The following is a 20,189-nucleotide window of genomic DNA, read 5'->3' as shown; positions in this document are numbered from 1 at the left end:
TTTTTAATATTAACAGAGAATGGCCAACAACATTGCTCACTTCTGCTGAACATAAAGACTTTTCAGGAAAAAGTTAAAAATCACACAACACCAGGTTATAGTCCAGCAGGTTTAATTGGAAGCACAAGCTTTCAGAGTGCAGCTCCTTCATCGGGTGGTTGTGGAGATCTCCAAATCATTTCATTAAAAAGACTGCCAAATCCTTCTACATTTCCTGAGGAATGCAAGTGGACTACATTTTTCTGAAACTATGTTCATCAAAAGCCAGAGTGATTTCTCAGAATGTGCCTGGCTCAAGTGTTGTGTTATTCTTGAGGATGTTGTCTGTGGTTCACTGCATTCTGAAGTTGGATCAGAATGTGATGAATACTTTAACAATAGTGCACACCTGAAACCAACCTGAAGATACAGGTTCAACAAAATAATCTAGAAAAGAATTCTAGAAACAAGTTGTCTAAGCTATCATACCACTAAAAGTGAAAACCCATATTGATCAGTACATATTGCAACCGAACATCAGGAAATCTTAAGGTATGTGTATACAACTACTGCTGGTATTATTAAAGCTCAGAGGCAGATGATTCAACATTACTACTGAGGTTATTATAAAGATAGAATGATTAAACACCAAGAAGATGTTTCAGATCCAGTGACCCTTCTACAGAACTGATGGCAGCTCGGAAAACTTTGGTATGTATGCAGAAGATGGGCTGGAGGGAGGAGGGGAGGAGTAAACTATAGGTGGAGATGGAGACAGAAACACAGTTGGGTAGACAAAGAACTGGTCAGCCTGAGAGAATGAATACCTGCTAACAGTGGCTGACAATGAGCTGTGCGTGGTAGCAGCCCATATGATGTTCTTCTGAAAGTAACAAACTACGTAGTTCAGATGTTTAGGAAGCAATATTTCCCTTTAAGAAGTAAGCGCAGGGTGGTTATACCAGAGTGATCCAAAATGATGGTTGGGCCACAGCTAGAGACTATGTGCTGTTCTGGTTACGTTTGTGATCACACTAGAGACAATACAAAGAAGATTAGCAAGTATGTTGCCAGGAATGGAGAATTTTACCTGTGAGATAGGAGTGGATTAGTTTTGGTTGTTTCCTTTGAAACACAGAAGGCTGAGTGAAGATGTAATTGATTATTATAAAATTATTAGAAAGATAAGGAAAAACAACTTCCTTAGCCAAGAGATCAATTAATAGGGGCATAAAGTTAGTGTATTTGGTGGGAAGATTAGAGGAGACTTGAGTAGGAATCCTGAAATCACTGCCCAAAATAGCGCTGGAAACAAATATCAAAAAACATTTTAAATGTACTTAGATCCGCATTTGAAGTGCTGTAACCTTCAAGCTACAGATCAAGAGATACAAAACATTTAAATTTTTTTACATTATGACTTTATTATGACATGTACTCAAGTAGATGGCTCCTTTTGACATCCTTCTCTGCTGGACAATTCTATGATTCTATGCTTCTTGACCAAGACCATTGCCATGACAGTTGATCAGAAACAGAGTGAGCTAGCAGCTGGACTATCATGAGAAGTAGCGAGATAAGTGACCAGAGGATTGCTGGAGGCGGTAGGAAGACAGCACGAGACATTTCCTTACAATAACATTGTGCTTAGCAGCCATACTGGTGGATTATTTCAGTTTGTCTGCAAGCTAAGACAACATTGGCTTGAGACTGAATAGGGCGGCAGGTGCAACATTTTTGAAAGCGACAGAAGAACTAATACCTAATTGAAGCAAGATGTAGTACTAGATCTGACACAAGCGAAGCAAGAAACCTTCAATGACAGCTGGAATAACATCAGGAGTTCATTAAAATGTTTCTCTTTCTAAAAAAAAACTGCAAAAGGGGGATTAAAACAAACAAGTGTACTTGATTAGCATGTGTGGCTTTTAACTTTTCTGAACATTAAATTTGTTTTTATTTGTATGCTATTTTCCTGGCAGGAAGAGAAATGAGCTGGAATATTAGATCAGGATTTTTGCTGGAAGTGAAATTAGTTTACTTGCAGCCAGACATGACTGGATCCTCTAATGGGCAGCACTTGTGGGAGGACGACAAATCTATCGAGTAAACCAATTACTTAAGGAGGCCATCAATACCCTCAAACCTCATCGCAGCAGACTCTGCTTTGAATCAAATACATTGCAACTTTGTACAAATGTTAGAATTTCATCCATGAGTTTTCTAAATTGATTCAATGAACATACTGTTCAGGATTATTCCAATAATTTCAGACACATGCCTATGCTATCTTTCCTTCACAGTTACTATAGTAAACAATCCATTCAACTGCAGATTGGTGAAACACATTGGTATGTCAGGGTATAGGATTTTACTGAGTGTCATTTAAAGTAGGAACACTCTGGCAAAGAATCTTGGAGATTAGTTGCTCAAAACATCAGAACACAGCTGTTGACCCTGCATTTTAGGGACTTTAAGTTAATAGTGACTTTGACAGTGGATGAAGAGAGCCTGGTCTGGGATAGAAAGAGTTAAGGTATACAGGGACTGAAATATTTATGAAAAATGTCAGAACATTTTGTTAGTCTCACCCAGTAACAGCATGGAATGCCAATAAAGGAAAATATTATGACACAAAAGGAGCCACTGCTCAGAAATAAAACAAACAAACAAACCAACAACATTCTTCCAACAGCGGCGAATAAAAGTCCAAGAATGGAAACACACAATGATTGTAAAATTCAGGAACATATTGTTGGGAGAAAACAGGAGAATGAGTAACAGATTTGCTAACATTTCTCCTTTCTTTGTAAACCTCCTCTAGCCCTACAATCTTCTGAGAGCTCTGCTCTCTTTAAATTCTGACCCCTTTTGAATCCCTGATTTTAGTTCATGACACAAGTGGATATTGGAGGCTCCCTGGTGACTGTGTAAGTGTAGGAAAACCCTTTAAAAAACAGTGCATTTGCAGTCTATAAGTAAGACAAAAGTACTTACATTGCAGAGTGAGCATTGCCACTGTAGATGGTGGGTTCTATGGATCTAAGATCATAACACTGCGATTATGGTGTTAAAGTTGCGATTTAGAAGCCTAAGCAGACAGAATCCACCAGATGAAAGAAGTAAGGAGGCTAGTTAGTCTGTAATAGGAGCAGGTGATCCATTACTGAGGCTGCAGTGAAGGTGGGAAAATTACTTCAGGCTGCAGAAACTGGGATTGAGTTGAAGAAACCATGAACAGCAATCTTTATGAGAGTTCTATGGAGTAGGCATTATTAGAAGCAGGGCAGATGGTGTAATTTGTCTAGGGAAAGCTATTAAGTAAATGGAATTCCTTTCTTAAGGCCACAGATTGCACAAGTTTTCAGCAGGGTTGGGGAAAAGGGTCAGAATTGTTTAATAGATGATGAAAGGTGGAATATCATCCACTTGCTTGTGAAAATTGGGGTATCTCCCATTCTAGTCACACACGGCAAGAATCTTCTATTTTGACTGCAGACGTGTATAAAAACTTTTCCATTCAGCAATACAGTGGCAGCATTGGTATACTGCAGGATTAAAGGTCTTTCAGACAAATAAAAATAAAACTGTTTAGTAGCTTTAAAGGTTTCAGGCAAAGAATAAAGCAGGAGTGAGACATTGCAGAATTGGAGAGCTTTAATATAAGAGTTACGAATAATCGCGTCATGAAGTAATTGTACCATAAATAATATTGCCAGGAGGATTTCAAAGATGGGCCGAATAGGCCTCAGAATTAGACATCTTGGAAAAAAACAGTTCTTAAGATATAAATTGCTTTCACAATAAGCACTACATCAAAAATTGAATAATTAAACACACTTTTGAGGTCAACTGAGTCTATACCTGATGATGTCATAGCTCATCAAGTCATAAAAAAAGATATTCTACAAATGTTTGATGATTACTTTAATCTTAGAACAAGTAAATCTCTTGAAAGATCAAACTTTGACAGAAGAGTTCAGAATCCAGGGGAGTTCATGGATATTTTCATTAATGATCTTTATAGATTGGTGAAGAATTGTGCTTACAGAGCTTTAAAGCCAGATTCATAAGCGCTTGAATTGTCAATAATATTTATGAGTCCGTGTCAGATTAATTACAGTACAAAGAAGATTTCACGCTGGAGAAAGCCATTCAGATGAAGCAAAAGTCTGAAGAGAACAATCCTGAGAAGAAAGAGCCAAACTTATCACAGTATACCACAGAAACCATACACAATTAGTAAATCCATAAAGATACGTATGAAAAGCCAGTAGAGAGAGTAGGCCAGGCAGCAAATACTAAGAATCAGTGTCAATGCTATGGAGCAAGGTAACTCTATAAAGACAATAAAGGTCCAGAAATAAAAAAAAAAGGAATGCTACATTCTGTAAAATGTTAGGTCACTCCCAGAAGATGAGCAGACAAGAACACAGTTACAGAGCTGTGAAAAGTCAAATAGTTACTCACACAAAGAAATCAATGAGTCAGAGCAACCTGCACCAGAAAAGAAATTCAATTCCTTTTGGAATTTGGTGATCCAACCAATTAAATTTGGCAAAAAGTGATATATGCTGAAAAATGTGTTGCTGGAAAAGGGCAGCAGGTCAGACAGCATCCAAGGAACAGGAAAATCGATGTTTCGGGCATAAGCCCTTCTTCAGGAATCCTTGGATGCTGCCTGACCTGCTGCGCTTTTCCAGCAACACATTTTTCAGCTCTGATCTCCAGCATCTGCAGTCCTCACTTTCTCCAAGAAGTGATATATGTCAAGGGACATTTCTTTAATTTTAAACCTGTTATGTGGTTGAGTGTCACTCTTTTGTCAGATTGTATACCATAGGTGGAGAAATACTGCTTACAGAATGGTTCAGAAGATCAGAGAATCCCTACAGTATAGAAAGAGGACATTTAGCCCATCAAATTTGCATCAGCTTTCCGAAGAGCATCCCACCCATCTAACCCATCCAACATTTACCATGGCTAATCCACCAAGCTTGTACATTCCTGGACATAACAGAGCAATTTATCATGGCCAATTCACCAACTCAGCACATCTTTAGACTATGGGAGGAAACTGGAGCACCAAGCAGATGCAGGGAGAACGTGCAAGTTCTGGACAGACACCTGAGGCTAGAATCAACCTGGGTTTTTGCACTGTACCACAGCAGTGTTCACCACTGAGCCACCCATATGTACAGATTTACGATGTACCACTTAAGACTTAAGTTATGTTACAAGCAACTCCATAACACTAGGGTATCAGATAGTAAAAAACTTCACGACATACTTCATAATCAAGTTGTGAACATGAATGTGTGTCCTGTCTTCAACCTTATTCAAATGTAAAAGGAGTTTAACTAATTACAATTAAGCACGAGCAGGTCAAAGAAAACCTGTTATGCCAGGTCAGAACAAAGAGACACCAGTCAGGAAACTTCTGGTCAAGCAGCAGTCAATCATTGCCCCATGGTCAAGGAAATATTAATTATTGAATAAATATGTGTTGACCAGTTAGTCAAGGGACAATTTGTAGAAAATTGCATTGCTCTTCCTAGAGTCATGACAGCCATGATGTGGACATGCCAATGTTGAACTGGGGTGGACAAAGTTAAAAATCACACAACACCAGGTTACAGTCCAGCAGGTTTATTTGGAAGCACTAGGTTTCGGACTGCTGCTCCTTCATCAGGTAAGGAGCAGCACTCCGAAAGCTTGCACTTTCAAACTATCTTGTTGGACTATAACCTGGTGTTGCGTGATTTTTAACTAGAGTCATAATGGAAGCTAAAAAGAGAAAAGGCAATCTCAATAGATTCTATGCTGGTGTAAGACAACTGCTTCATTGTGTGAGCAGGATGGAACACTCTGACGATACACAATCAGCAGAAACACTTTCCTTTTAACACTGAAGAGAACTCAGATGACAAAAATCAACAAAATATGTGAGAAGGTACAAGTTATGAGGAAAGATAATGAGCCCCCCTTGAGCACGTTGAAGAAGTTTTAACTGACATTGCTCAGATACCAGCATAATGTGACCAACAAATTACTGTAACAGATTCAAAATTGATATCAGATGATAATGCAACACAACTGCAAGAGGGACTTCTTAAAGTCTTCATTTTCTCAAGAATAATCATCTCTAACAGTAACAGAATTCATGCAAGTAGCATGATGGAAGATGTAAATTTATTGGGTTTGTCAATAAAACAACCAAGGTTAAGGAAAATGGCCAAGTAAATCTACAAGTATAAATAAAGAATCTACAGACTTCAAAGCAGGCTATCAGTAAATTGAGATCAAAGGTTTGGTCATACAGATTGGAAATTGGTGCATCCAGCTCAAATAACCAATGTCTACAGATCCAGGACATGGTAAAGAAGAAACTGCCTAGTTTGGAGATGGCAAGAAAGAAAAAGTCTGTTTTGACAGTGCTGCAATCTTCCTTTTTTTCATTCACTCACAGGATGAGGCTGGGCCAGTATTTATTGCCCATCCCTAATTGCCCAGATGATAGTTAAGTGTAAACCACATTGCTGTAGATCTGGAGTTACATGTAGGCCAGACTACACAGAATCCCTACAGTGTGGAAACAGGCCCTTCGGCCCAACGATTCTACACCGACACTCTAAAGAGCAACCCACCCAGACCCATTCCCCTACCCTATTAATATACATTTACCCCTGACTAATGCACTTAACTTACTCATCCCTGAACACTACAGGCAATTTAGCATGGCCAATTCACCTAACCTGCGCATCTTTGGATTATTGGAGGAAACCGGAGCACCCGGAGGAAACCCACACAGACACAGGAAGAATGTGCAAACTCCACACAGACAGTCACCCGAGCTTGGAATCAAACCCGGGTCCCTGGTGCTGTGAGACAGCCGTGCTAACCACTGAGCCACCGTGCCACCCCAATTCCGTCTCTATAGGATGTTTGTGAACCAAGCATGTTTTTCCTGACAATCAACAATGACTTCACAGTCATCATGAGACTTCTAATTCCAGATTTTAAAAGAACACTTAATTCAAATTTCATCATGGTGGGATTTGAACCCAAATCCCAGACGTTAAGGAAATGTATCAGATGAAAGATTCACCAGATGATATGTGGCAATTATCTGTTTTGGCAGGGAAAAATTCCTCAATGACGAAAATTGAGGAGATTGAGGGTCTTCCAGATATATTTCCAGGCTAGAAGGAACAACATTGTTTGTGAGGGACATCCAAGAGATACAAGGCCATTCAGGTGCTTCAAATACCTCATCCAACCAAGAAGGGAATCTTGGTTAACAGTGCTCAAGTCAAAGACCTACTAATGTTTCAAATCGGAAGAACGTGTGTTCTGGAAGAACAGTTAAACCTCCAGACTGCTTGAAATTTGAAGTGATAGACTTGGGGGGAATGAAGTAATGGTAAAAGTAAATGTATTTACTTTGGAAAAGGATACGGAAGATATAGACTGTTGGGAAATAGATGGTGACATCCTGCAAAATGTCCAGATTACAGAGGAGGAAGTGCTGGATGTCTTGAAACGGTTAAAGGTGGATAAATCTCCAGGACCTGATCAGGTGTACACGAGAACTCTGTGGGAAGCTAGAGAAGTGATTGCTGGGCCACTTGCTGAGATATTTGCATTATCGATAGTCACAGGTGAGGTGCCGGAAGACTGGAGGTTGGCAAACGTGGTGCCACTGTTTAAGAAAGGTGGTAAAGACAAGCCAGGGAACTATAGACTGGTGAGCTTGACTCAGTGGTGGGCAAGTTGTTGGAGGGAATCCTGAGGGACAGGATGTACATGTATTTGGAAAGGCAAGGACTGATTCTGGATAGTCAACATGGCTTTGTGCGTGTGAAATCATGTCTCACAAACTTGATTGTGTTTTTTGAAGAAGTAACAAAGAAGATTGATGAGGGCAGAGCAGTAGATGTGATCTATATGGACTTCAGTAAGGCGTTCAACAAGGTTCCCCTATGGGACACTGATTAGAAAGGTTAGATCTCATGGAATACAGGGAGAACTAGCCATTTGGATACAGAACTGGCTCAAAGGTAGAAGACAGAGGGTGGTGGTGGAGAGTTGTTTTTCAGACTGGAGGCCTGTGACCAGCAGAGTGCCACAAGGATTGGTGCTGGGTCCTCTACTTTTTGTCATTTACATAAATGATTTGGATGCGGGCATAAGAAGTACAGTTAGTAATTTTGCAGATGACACCAAAATTGGAGGTGAAGTGGAAAGTGGTTACCTCAGATTACAACAGGATCTGGACCAGATGGGCCAATGGGCTGAGAAGTGGCAGATGGAGTTTAATTCAGATAAATGAGAGGTGTTGCATTTTGGGAAAGCAAATCTTAGCAGGACTTATACACTTAATGGTAAAGTCCTAGGGAGTGTTGCTGAACAAAGAGACCTTGGAGTGCAGGTTCATAGCTCCTTGAAAGTGGAGTTGCAGGTAGATAGGATAGTGAAGAAGGTGTTTGGTATGCTTTCCTTTATTGGTCAGGGCATTGAGTGCAGGAGTTGGGAGTTCATGTTGCCGCTGTACAGGACATTGGTTAGGCCACTGTTGGAATATTGTGTGCAATTCTGGTCTCCTTCCTATTGGAAAGATGTTGTGAAACTTGAAAGAGTTCAGAAAAGATTTACAAGGATATTGCCAGGGTTGGAGGAGTTGAGCTATAGGGAGAGACTGAACAGGCTGGGACTGTTTTCCCTGGAGCATCAGAGGCTGAGGGGTGACCTTATAGAGGTTTATAAAATTATGAGGAGCATGGATAGATAAATAGACAAAGTCTTTTCCCTGGGGTCAGGGAGTCCAGAACTAGAGGGCATAGTTTTAGGGTGAGAGGGGAAAGGATATAAAAGGGGCAACCTAAGGGGCAACGTTTTCACGCAGAGAGTGGTACGTGTATGGAATAATCTGCCAGAGAATGTGGTGGAGGCTGGTACAATTGCAACATTTAAGAGACATTTGGATGGGTATATGAATAGAAAGGGTTTGGAGGGATATGGGCCGGGTGCTGGCAGGTGGGACTAGATTGGGTTGGGATATCTGGTTGGCATGGACAGGTTGGACCGAAGGGTCTGTTTCCATGCTGTACATCTCTATGACTCTATGACTCTAAATGTAGAAGTATTCATTATCGGAAAAAAAGCTGTGGGGAGATGCTGTATAGGGTAATGGCTACTAACCACTAGTGGCTTGTGATTAGGGTGGGTCCTCCTTTATACTCTTCCTTACAGCAATTCAACAAATTAGGCAGCCTTGGTGGGGCGGTGTGATAAAAAAAAATTAAAAGGTCAATGGAAACGAACAGAACTGGAGTCAAAATAGCATTGAGCATATGAATTCAACATAACAGGGATGATGATAAACTGCAGCCCTTGTGTGTTCTCTGAAGGCCTCTATCATGTGAGTGGACGCAGCATGATCCCTTTCAGTGGCCACATGGGCAAAGAGGTCCAACAGTTGCATGTAATGTGCCCCTCCATAGCCCGCTGACTGGATTTTTTGATGGCCAATTTGTTCAGGACCAAGAGCAAGTCCATGGCGAAGCCCCCTTACTCTCGTTCCCCGATTGCCCAACCCCCTCCAGACAGTGGGCCCATAGATCAATAGCATCAGGATAATGTGTAACCAAAATTTTAAAAGCTGCTCCTTTGAGAAATTAAACAGGGGCTGCAAATTAAAATGCTCAACATAAACATGGAACAGCTTTCTCCAGGCCAGAAAAGATTACATATGGCCTGGCATTTAGTGAAACTAGTTAATCTTTTACTACATGAGACTGTCTCATGTAACAATCTTCATCCCAGTTCCCCAGTGGAAAAAGTAAGAATCCCCTCATAGAGGGCTTTTCCACTGTGGCTCTCTACTGCCAGAGAGTGAAATGTTACACCTGGGCATTACTGAGCAATGGACAAAAGTGAGGAAGGGAAGAGAGTGCGGCAGCAATTCAGGAAATGTCTGTGTGCCATTTTGAAGAGCAGGGAGGAGTTTTCCCAAGATAGCTCAGATCATGCGATACCACATCCTGAGGGAGGGTCTAGTATACAGGAGCCAATGTTGGTTTCCAGACAGACAGCATTAGTTCATCTGGAAGCTCCGCGCACACTTGAATCACCTCAATCTCCTGCGCTTTCTTGGAATCAAGTACCATGGTCAACCGAGGAGGAGAAAGTGAGGACTGCAGATGCTGGAGATCAGAGCTGAAAAATGTTGTTGGAAAAGCACAGCAGGTCAGGCAGCATCCAAGGAACAGGAGAATCGACGTTTCAGGCATGAGCCCTTCTTCAGGAATGAGGAAAGTGTGTCCAACAGGCTAAGATAAAAGGTAGGGAGGAGGGACTTGGGGGAGGGGCATTGGAAGGAGGTCAAGGTGAGGGTGATAGGCCAGAGTGGGGGTGAGGGCGGAGAGGTCAGGAAGAAGATTGCAGGTTAGGAAGGCGGTGCTGAGTTCGAGGGATTTGACTGAGACAAGGTGGGGGGAGGGGAAATGAGAAAACTGGAGAAATCTGAGTTCATCCCTTGTGGTTAGAGGGTTCCTAGGCGGAAGATGAGGTGCTCTTCCTCTAGCCGTCATGTTGCTATGGTCTGGCGATGGAGGAGTCCAAGGACCTGCATGTCCTTGGTGGAGTGGGAGGGGGAGTTGAAGTGTTGAGCCACGGGGTAGTTGGGTTGGTTGGTCCGGGTGTCCCAGAGTTGTTCTCTGAAACGGTCCGCAAGTAGGCGGCCTATCTCCCCAATACAGAGAAGGCCACATCGGGTGCAGTGGATGCAATAAAAGATGTGTGTGGAGGTGCAGGTGAATTTATGGTGGATATGGAAGGATCCCTTGGGGCCTTTGAGGGAAGTAAGGGGGGAGGTGTGGGCGCAAGTTTTGCATTTCTTGCGGTTTCAGGGGAAGGTGCCGGGAGTGGAGGTTGGGTTGATGGGGGGTGTGGACCTGACGAGGGAGTCATGGAGGGAGTAGTCGTTTCGAACGCTGATAGGGGAGGGGAGGGAAATATATCCTTGGTGGTGGGGTCTGTTTGGAGGTGGCGGAAATGATGATGGATGATACGATGTACATGGAGATTGGTGGGGTGGTAGGTGAGGACCAGTGGGGTTTTGTCCTGGTGGCGATTGGAGTGGCGGGGCTCAAGGGCGGAGGAGCGGGAAGTGGAGGAGATGCGGTGAAGGGCATCGCCGATCACGTCTGTGGGGAAATTGCGGTCTTTGAAGAAGGAGGCCATCTGGGTTGTACGGTATTGGAACTGGTCCTCCTGGAGCAGATGCGGCGGAGACGAAGGAATTGGGAATATGGGATGGCGTTTTTACAGGGGCAGGGTGGGAGGAGGTGTACCAAGCCTGGCAGATCTGTAGTTAATATTTGAGTCCTAGAGTCAGTAGGTTAGTACTGTGTCAGTAAGTACAGCACAGAAACTAACCCTTTGATCCAACTTGTCCATACGACCAGATAACCTAAACAAATCTAGTCCCATTTGCCAGCACTTGGCCAATATTCCTCTAAATACTCCCTTTTCATATACACATCGAGATGCCTTTTAAATGATGCAATTGTACCAGCCTCCACCACTTCTGGTAGCTCATTAAATACATGCGCCATCCTCTGCATGTAAAGGTCACTTTTAAATTTTTCTCCTCCTGCCTTAAACTTATGCCCTGTCGTTTTAGACTTCCCCTACTCTCCTTCGGGAAAAGACCTTGGCTATTTTCTCTATCCATGCCCCTCATGATTTTATAAGCCTCTATAAGGTCACCCCTCAGCCTCCGATGCTCCAGGGAAAATAGCCCCAGTCTGTTCAGCCTCTCCCTATAACTCAAATCCTCTAACATTGGCAAGATCCTGATACATCTTTTCTGAACCCCTTCAAGTTTCACAACATTGTTCCTATAGCAGAAAGACCAGAATTGAATGCAGATTCCAACAGTGGCCTGAACAATGTCCTGTACAGCCACAATGTGACCTCCCAACTCCTGTACTCAATGCACTGAACAATAAAGGCAAGCATAACGATCATTTTCTTCACTATCCAATAAACCTGTGACTCCATTTAAACGTCTTTGGAGGTGACAAAGATAATTGATGAGGGAAGGCCTATAGCCTTTAGTCAGGCATTTGATAAATTCCCACTGCTAGATTTCTACAAAAACTAAAATCACATACGATTCAGTGTGGGCTGGCCAGATGGATGCAAAACTGGCTTGGTCATAGAAGACAGAGGGTAGCAGTGGAAGGGTATTGTTCAGAATGGAGACCGGTAACTTGTGATGTTCCACAGGGATCAATCTTAGGTTCTCTGTTGTTTGTAGTATATATAAATGATCTGGAGGGAAAAATGGGTGTTCTGATTAGTAACTTTGCAGATGACACGAAGATTGATGGGTTTGCTGATAGCGCGAAAGTTTGTGAAGGGATGTAACAGGATACAGGTAGATTGCCGACTTAGGCACAGAAATAGCAGATTGAGTTTAATTCAGACAAATGTGAGGTAATGCATTTTGGAGGATCAAATTTGGGTATGAATTATACTGTAAATGGCAGAACTCTTAGGAACCTTAACATGCAGACAGGTTTGGGCCTGCAGGTCCACAGTTCCCAAAAAGCGCAACACAGATGGCCAAGGCAATTAGGAAGGCATATGGCATGCTTGCCTTCATCGGCCAGGACATGGAGTTCAAGAGTTGGCAAATCATGTTGCAGCGATATAAAACCCTTGTTAGGCCGCATTTGGAGTATTGTGTTCAGTTTTGGTCTCCACTTTATCAGAAGGATGTGGAAACTTTGGAGAGAGCGTAGAGAAGGTTCGCTAGGATGTTGTCTGATCTCGAGGGCGTTGGCTGTGAGGAAAGGTCAGAAAGACTGGGATTATTTTCACTGGAAAGACGGTGGCTGAGAGGAGACCTGATAGAGTTGTACATAATTATGAGAGGCATAGATAGTTTAGATAGTCAGAGGCTTTTTTCCCAGAGTTGAAGTTCCAATTACAAGGGATCACAGGTTCAGGGTGAGAGGGTGAAAGTTTAAGGGAGATGTGTGAGGGACGTTTTTTACGCAGAGAGTGGTAGGAGCCTAGAATGCATTGCCAAAAGAGGTGAGGGAAGCTGGTATGTTGGTGATATTTTAGAGGCATCTGAATGCTTAATTGAATAGGGAGGGAATAGAGGGATATATACTGAATAAGGGCACAAGGTTTCTTTTTTAGTTTAGTTCAGGCATGATGTTTGACACAGGGCTGGAGGGCCGAAGGGCCTGTTCCTGTTCCTCTCTTTACTGATTCTGCTGGACCTGCTGCGTTTCTCCAGCCGTCCCTAATTTTTAATTTCAGATTTCAAGTATCCACAGTATTTTGCTTTTATTTGAATTTTTTTTAATCTCAGACAGTCTCTGCTTTTCCTTTTTGATTGAGCAGGTGTCACAGTGGAGGGTGAACATCAGTATGTATAGGCCACTTAAGAAAGAACGGATGTTGCATGGTTATTGAATAATTCGAAACACCAGACAATTGGGTAATAAAATGGCCTGTTATTCTCTAGCATTGCAGGACGTCGTGAACAGATTAGCAGTGGAGTCATAACCTGCTCCATATTGACTCATCCTGCCAATTGGTTGACAACTGAACTCTGTGACCTTGCACCGATTTCATCTGCATTGGAATAAATATTTTCAGGTGCTGTTTTATCAGTAATGAATGAGGCATAGAAAAAGTGCTTCATCCATTATTAAGAGGAAGGCTTAGAGTAAATTATTGAATGCGCAACAGTGCTTTGATTTACTGATGCCTGACCTTGGATTAATATCCGCATGCTTGCTTGTATTGCAAGTGCTTACCATCTATAAGTATATAACTGTTAGTCTTTGCCATTCTATTGAGTTGTAGTCAGTCTACCAAAGTCCTTGTAAAAGCAAAATGCGGCATTGTTGGAAATGTACTTGATTGTTCCACATTTTTCTCAGAACAAAATAGACACTGCAAGCATTTGTTTTTTTACAAAGCCCATTTAATGACTTCCCTAGATAGGATCTTGAATTCTTGTAATACAGTGAAAGAATGAACAGAGGAGCTCTATCACACATGTAAAGGCTATTTGGCCCTTCAGTTTAGTTCCTGAAACCAGATCATAGAAACCCAACATTGCAAAACAAGGCTATTCAGCCCATCAAGTCTGAGCTGACCCTGCAAAGAGCATCCCCTCCAGACCACTGCTCTGTCTCTGTATTTATTGTGGTAATCTACCTAGCTGGCACATCCCTCATCACTTTAGCCTGGCCAATCACCTGACCTGAACACATTTGAACTGTAGGAGGAAACTGAAGCACCAAGTAGAAACTTATACAGAACTAGGGAGAATGTGCAAACTCCACACAGACAGTCATCTGAGGCAGGAATCAAACCCAGGTTCCTGGCACTGTGAGGCAGCAGTGCTAACCACTGAACCACCATGCCAACCACACACAAACAAAAACATACAATTTGGAAACAGGTTTTGCATCTGTTCCAATGATGCCAACTTTAATAACGGAAGCTCTGAAATATCCACTTTTGTCCTCAAATGAGAATTCTCCACCACTGTGATTGATAGGGACCTCAGATGGGTCTGACCCATCTCCCACACTTCAGTTCTTACCTCCTGTCTTCCCACCCATGACAATGATAGGGTCCTACTTGTCCTCACCTAACATCCCGCCAGCATCCGCATCCAAAGGATCATTAACCACATCCAGTGGGATGCTACCACCGACACATATTTCCCTCTCCTCCTTTAACAGGCTTCCGCATGGACCATTCCCTCTGGGACACCCTGGTCCTGTCCTCCTCCACTCCCAACATCTACCCACATCCCCATGGCACCTTCCCATGCAATTGCAGAAGGTTTAGTACCTGCTCTTTTACTTCCCTCTCTCCTCAATAACCAAGGCGCTCGGCCTTCCAGATTAAGCAGCGATTTACCTGCACTTCACTCAATTCCTGATGAAGGGTTATGCCCAAAACGTTGATTCTCCTGGTCCTTGGTTGCTGCCTGACCTGTTGTGCTCTTCCAGCACCACAATCTCAACATTTCACTCTATCCAATCTACTGCATTTGCTGTTCACTATGTGGTCTCCTCCATATTGTGGAGATGAAGTGTAGACTGACCTAATGTTTTTCAGAACCCCTATGTTCTTTCCACAGAACTCTTTCCAGTTGCCTGCCACTTCAACATATCTGACTAACATCTCTCTCCCGAGCTTGCTGCAGTGCTCCGACAAAGCTCAATACAAGCTGGAAGATCAGCACCTCATCTTCTGCTTGGGGACATTGCAACCTTTTGGACTCAATGTTGACTTTCATAATTTTGGGACCTGAGCACTTTCTTCCATGTCCTTTCTCCACCCCTTAGGCAACAGGCCTTGTTATTATTTAGAGTCGACATTAGAGTGGTGCTGGAAAAGCACAGCTGGTCAGACAGCATCCGAGGAGCAGGAAAATCGACGTTTCGGGCAAAAGCCCTTTTTGGCCTGCAACGTTGATTTTCCTGCTCCTCGGATGCTGCCTGACCGACTGTGCTTTTCCAGCACTACTGTAATGTAGACTCTGATTTCCAGCATCTGCAGTCCTCACTTTTGCCTTATTATTTAGGCTGTTACCACATACAACCCATTGTCAGCCACAAATGGTCACCATTAGCAGTTATTGATTTCTTATATTCATTCAAAGGATGAGGGTGTCACTGGCTCGGCCAGCATTTATTGCCTATCCCTAATTGCCCAGAGATCAGATAAGAGCCAACCACATTGTTGTGGGTCTGGAGTCATATGTGGGCCAGATAAAGTAAGGATGGCAAAATCCTTCATTAAAGGACATGAGTGAACCAGATGGGTTGTTTTTCCCAACAATCAACAATGGCATAGTCATCATTAGATTCTTATTCCCAGATTTCTATTGAATTCAGATTCTGTCTTCTGCTGTGGTGTGATTTGAACCCAGATACCCAGAAGTTACTTGAGTCCCTGAGTTAACAGTCCAGCGATAATGCAAGTGCACCACTGCTTTCTCTTGATTCCTCCAGGGTGACCTTTACCCATTCCTTTGCCTGCCCAGCTGTTTTTCTCTCTCTATCGCTTACTCCTCCCCCCTCCCCCCATTTTCAGTATATATACCAACCAATTCCGAGCTATAACTGGTTCTGAAGAAATGTGACTGGACCTAAAATGTCAACTCTCCTTTCTCTCCACAGATGCTAATGGACCTGCTGAGATTTTTCCAGCAATTTCTGTTTTTGTTCATGATGGAATTGGACTAATTGATTCAACAAATCTCAGTTTGATTTTCCCAACATGGCAGCATATAGCTCAAGCAGGCTTACCTCACTTGGTACCAATACCCTTTGCACCTATTTTCCTTGACCCTTCTATCCAATCTAAACTTTGAATGGTGACAGAGAGCATAATGTTCTCCTCTGTGTACAGAGGAACCTGGAAGGAGACAATGGGGCATATTTCATTCGGTTAATCAAATGCAGGATAATTGAATGCGGGTTAACATAGTTTAGTCAAGCGTCGGGACTTTGTGATCTTGCCGGATAATCCGATACTCGGATAATCAAATGCCGGAGAATCGAGGTTCCTCTGTACTCGCTGAGTTGGGGTATGGGCTGTGGGCTCTATTTGATCCAATCAATGGACTATCTGGGACAGAAGGAGAGAGCAAGGAGATGGCCATTGAATGCTATGCTCCTCATTTTGCCTGAGATAAGGAAAAATGTTATTACTCAGAGTGATGTGAATCTTTGGAATTGTCCACACAAGGAGGGTTGTGGCAGTTCAGTCTTTGAATATATTTAAAGTAGAGGTTGATTGATTTCTGGTGACCAATGGTGGAAAATGTTTGGCTGATAGTTTGGGCAAATGGTGTTGATGTGTTCAATCAGCAATAATGACATCAAATGACAGAGAAGGCTCAGGGGCTAAATAGTCTGCTCTTACTCCTCTGTTCCTATGCTTTATTACTTTTTTATATGTTACATTGAATTCCTTTCTTGTTCTCTTTTTCAAAACCTTAAGTTCATATCCTTAATCATTCGAACACCAGTCATCCATCACCTTTGTGCTCACTGACCAACATTGCCTTCTGATAAAACGATGCCTCAGTTTTAATACTTCCATTCTTGTTTTCTAATCCCCCTATTACCTCACCCATTCCTGTATCTGTACTCTCCTTAGACCTATAGCAAGCTGAGAGATATATCAGTGCATCTCTGATTGTACCTTTAGGCTTGAATCTCTGGAATTCATTCCTAAAACCACTCCACCTCGTTACCTCAGATTCTTCTGATAGGAGACTTCTCAAAATCTACCTTATTGACCAAGTTTTTGATCGTGCATCCAAACATCACTTTAAGTATCTCAGTGCCAATTTTTAAGCTGCATAAAGCTCCTGTGACAAACCTTTGGGTTTGTGTTTGCTATATTTAAATGCAAACATGCTAAATAAATAGAAGTCGTTATCATTGATGACTTTTTTTATTCATTCCCGGGATGTGGGATTTGCTGACTGGACCACATCTATTGTCCATCCATTAATGTCTTTGAGAAGTTGATGTTGAGCTATCTTCTTGAACTGATGGTCTCCATTCTGTGTACGTAGACCAGCAATTTTGTAAAGGAGGGAATTCTAGGATTTTGACACAGTGACAGTGAATTAACAGCGAATTAAATGTCCTGTGGCAGTGGTTGAATTGTCTTTTCTCACAGATGTTATTGCCTGGCACATGTTCGGCTAAAAAATACTACTTGTTTATTGAAAACTCAAGCCTGGATATTGTTACAATTGGACATGGACTGTTTCTATATCTGAGGAGTCACAAATGTTGCTAAATATTGTGCAATCCTCAGGGAAAATCCCCACTTCTGACCTTATGATGAGGCGAAGGTCATAGATGAAGCAGTTGAAAATGGTTGGGCCTAGGTCACGATCCTGAGGAACTCCTTCAGTGATGTCCTGGAGCTGAGATGAGTGAACTCCAACAACCACAACCCTTGTGCTACATGGGCTCCAATCAGTGAAGAGGTTTCCCTGATTCCCACTGATTCTTGATTGCGAACACTCCTTGATGCCAAGGGCAGTCATTCTTACTTCATCACTGGAAGTTTCTTTTGTTCATGTTTGAACTGAGGCTAAAAAGAAGTCAGGAACAGAGTGGCCCTGGCAGAACCCAAAGTATGGGTCCGTAAACAGATTATCACTGAGAAAGTGTTGCTTCATAGCACTGTTAATGATGTTTTCAACTCTTTATTGATGTTCAAGAGTAGACTGATGGGATGGCAGTTGGCAGAGTTGGATTTATTCTGCTTTTGGTGTACAAGACATACCTGGGCAAGTTTCCATATTGTCAAGTAGATGCCAGCATTATAAATATACTGGAACAGCTTGGTTAGGGACATAACAGGTTCTAGAGGGTAGATCTTCATTACCAGAATGTTATCAAGACCCAAAGTCTTTGAAGTGTCCAGTGCCTCCAGCTGTTTCTTGATATAACATGGAGTGAATTGAATTAGCTAAAGACTGGTATCTGTGCTGTTTAGGGACCATTGGAGAAGGATGGGATGTATCATCTACTTGGCACTTCTGGCTGAAGATTAGTGCAAATGCTTCAGCTTTACCTTTTGCACTGATGTGCTGAGCTCCCCCATCATTGAAGAAGTGGGTAATTGTAAATTGCCCTTCTCTCGTCAGTTGTTTAAAATTGCCCATCCGTATTCTTAGCTGGTTAAGGAGGAGTTACAGAGCTTAGATATGCTGGTTATGCTGTTTGGTATGAACATAGTCCTGCTTTGAAACTTAACCAGGAAGACACCTCAGTTTTAGATGTTGATCTTTGCATGTTTTCCTGAATGCTTCATTGTACCAAGGGTTGATCTTCTTGTTTGATGGTAGTGGTAGAGTGGGGAAATGGGTTGCAGATTATGTTTGGGTACAATTCTGATGGCTCATAGATGCCAGTGTTAAGTTATTAGATCTGTTTGAAGTCTATTCTATTCAGCACAGTGATAGTGCCACACAGCATGACGAAGATTATCTTCAATGAAAAGATTGGGTTTTACCTTCACAACGACAGTGTGGTGGTGGTGTCATGGACAGATGCATCTACTGCAGGCATGTTGTTGAGGATGAGGTCAAATATGATTTTTCCCTTTATCTACCATATCCCATGTTTATATAGTTTGAATAGTTGTGTTGTTTTTGTTGTGTTTCTATTTTCTTACACCAGGCAGCATTCGGAGTACCTATGTTGCTTTTCTCTAAAATTCCAATCTCCTTTATCTGATCTAATACACCAGAGTCACCATAACTGAGGTCTTATCAAAATATTGGCATCACCTCCCCTACAGCGAGAGGTATAGGTATAGGACTCTAAACTTGGAAAGACAGCTAACATCATCAAAGAGCCCTCCTACCCTGGTTATAATCTCTTCCAACCTTTTCCTTCAGGCAGAAGATACATAAGCTTAAACACAAGTACTGACAGGTTCAAGAATATCTTTGTCCCCACTGTTATTAGACTTCTGAATGAACCTCTCAAATTTCAAATCTAATGTTGAACATGCTTTCTGTGCAGTTTTGTGTAACTTTCTATTCCTCGCTCTGTTCTATCACCCTATGATCTTTGTATGGTATGATCTGGCTGTACTGCATGCAAAACAAAACTTTTCACTGTACCTAGCTACATATGGCAATAATAAATTAAATCAAATCAAAGAGTTTCTCCTGCAGAGAGTTGACATGGACTTGATAGGCAAAAAAAGCCCCTTATCCCTTCAGTAACCATTCAATTGGCATAGAGGTGAAGAGCCTGAGTACAATTCTGAAAATGTACCCTTAACTCTTACTGTCTTTCTTTACTACACAACAATTATAATGCAAATTCCTATTCTTTACCATATTACATGCTCCTTAATCTTGTGCCATTTGTCTCTTTAAAGCTTTCTCTCCGTTTGTTCAGCTCAAAAGTGAAGAATGTGACTATCATGTGAATGTTTCTCCAGAAGGCAATCTACCTGATGCAGGACTAAAAACACAAAATGCTGGAGAAACCTTTCTCTCTGCACAGATGATGCCAGACTTGCTGAGTTTCTCCACCATTTTCTGTTTTTACTTTGGATTTACAGAATCAAAAGAATGTTGTTATCTGATACAGGAGTTCTTTCTACTGTAA

At 42.1% G+C, this 20,189-nt stretch overlaps 1 long non-coding RNA gene across 1 annotated transcript in view; it reads right to left on the bottom strand.

Annotated features, from left to right (window-relative positions):
* Positions 1-3,059, bottom strand: part of LOC148147285 (uncharacterized) — a 35,999-nt gene extending 32,940 nt beyond the window's left edge. Inside the window, exon 1 of the long non-coding RNA XR_015759853.1 lies at positions 2,977-3,059. This is a non-coding gene — a long non-coding RNA (uncharacterized LOC148147285). The remainder of the gene's footprint in view (positions 1-2,976) is intronic.
* Positions 3,060-20,189: the final 17,130 nt, after the last annotated feature.

This window comes from Chiloscyllium plagiosum, unplaced genomic scaffold (genome assembly GCF_037043375.1).
Source record: "Chiloscyllium plagiosum isolate Xiang-an unplaced genomic scaffold, Cpla_swu_hap1 HiC_scaffold_17, whole genome shotgun sequence".
Lineage (NCBI taxonomy): Eukaryota > Metazoa > Chordata > Chondrichthyes > Orectolobiformes > Hemiscylliidae > Chiloscyllium > Chiloscyllium plagiosum.
The sequence above is the reverse complement of the archived record's forward strand: the minus strand, read 5'-3'. Positions and strand labels throughout refer to the sequence as shown.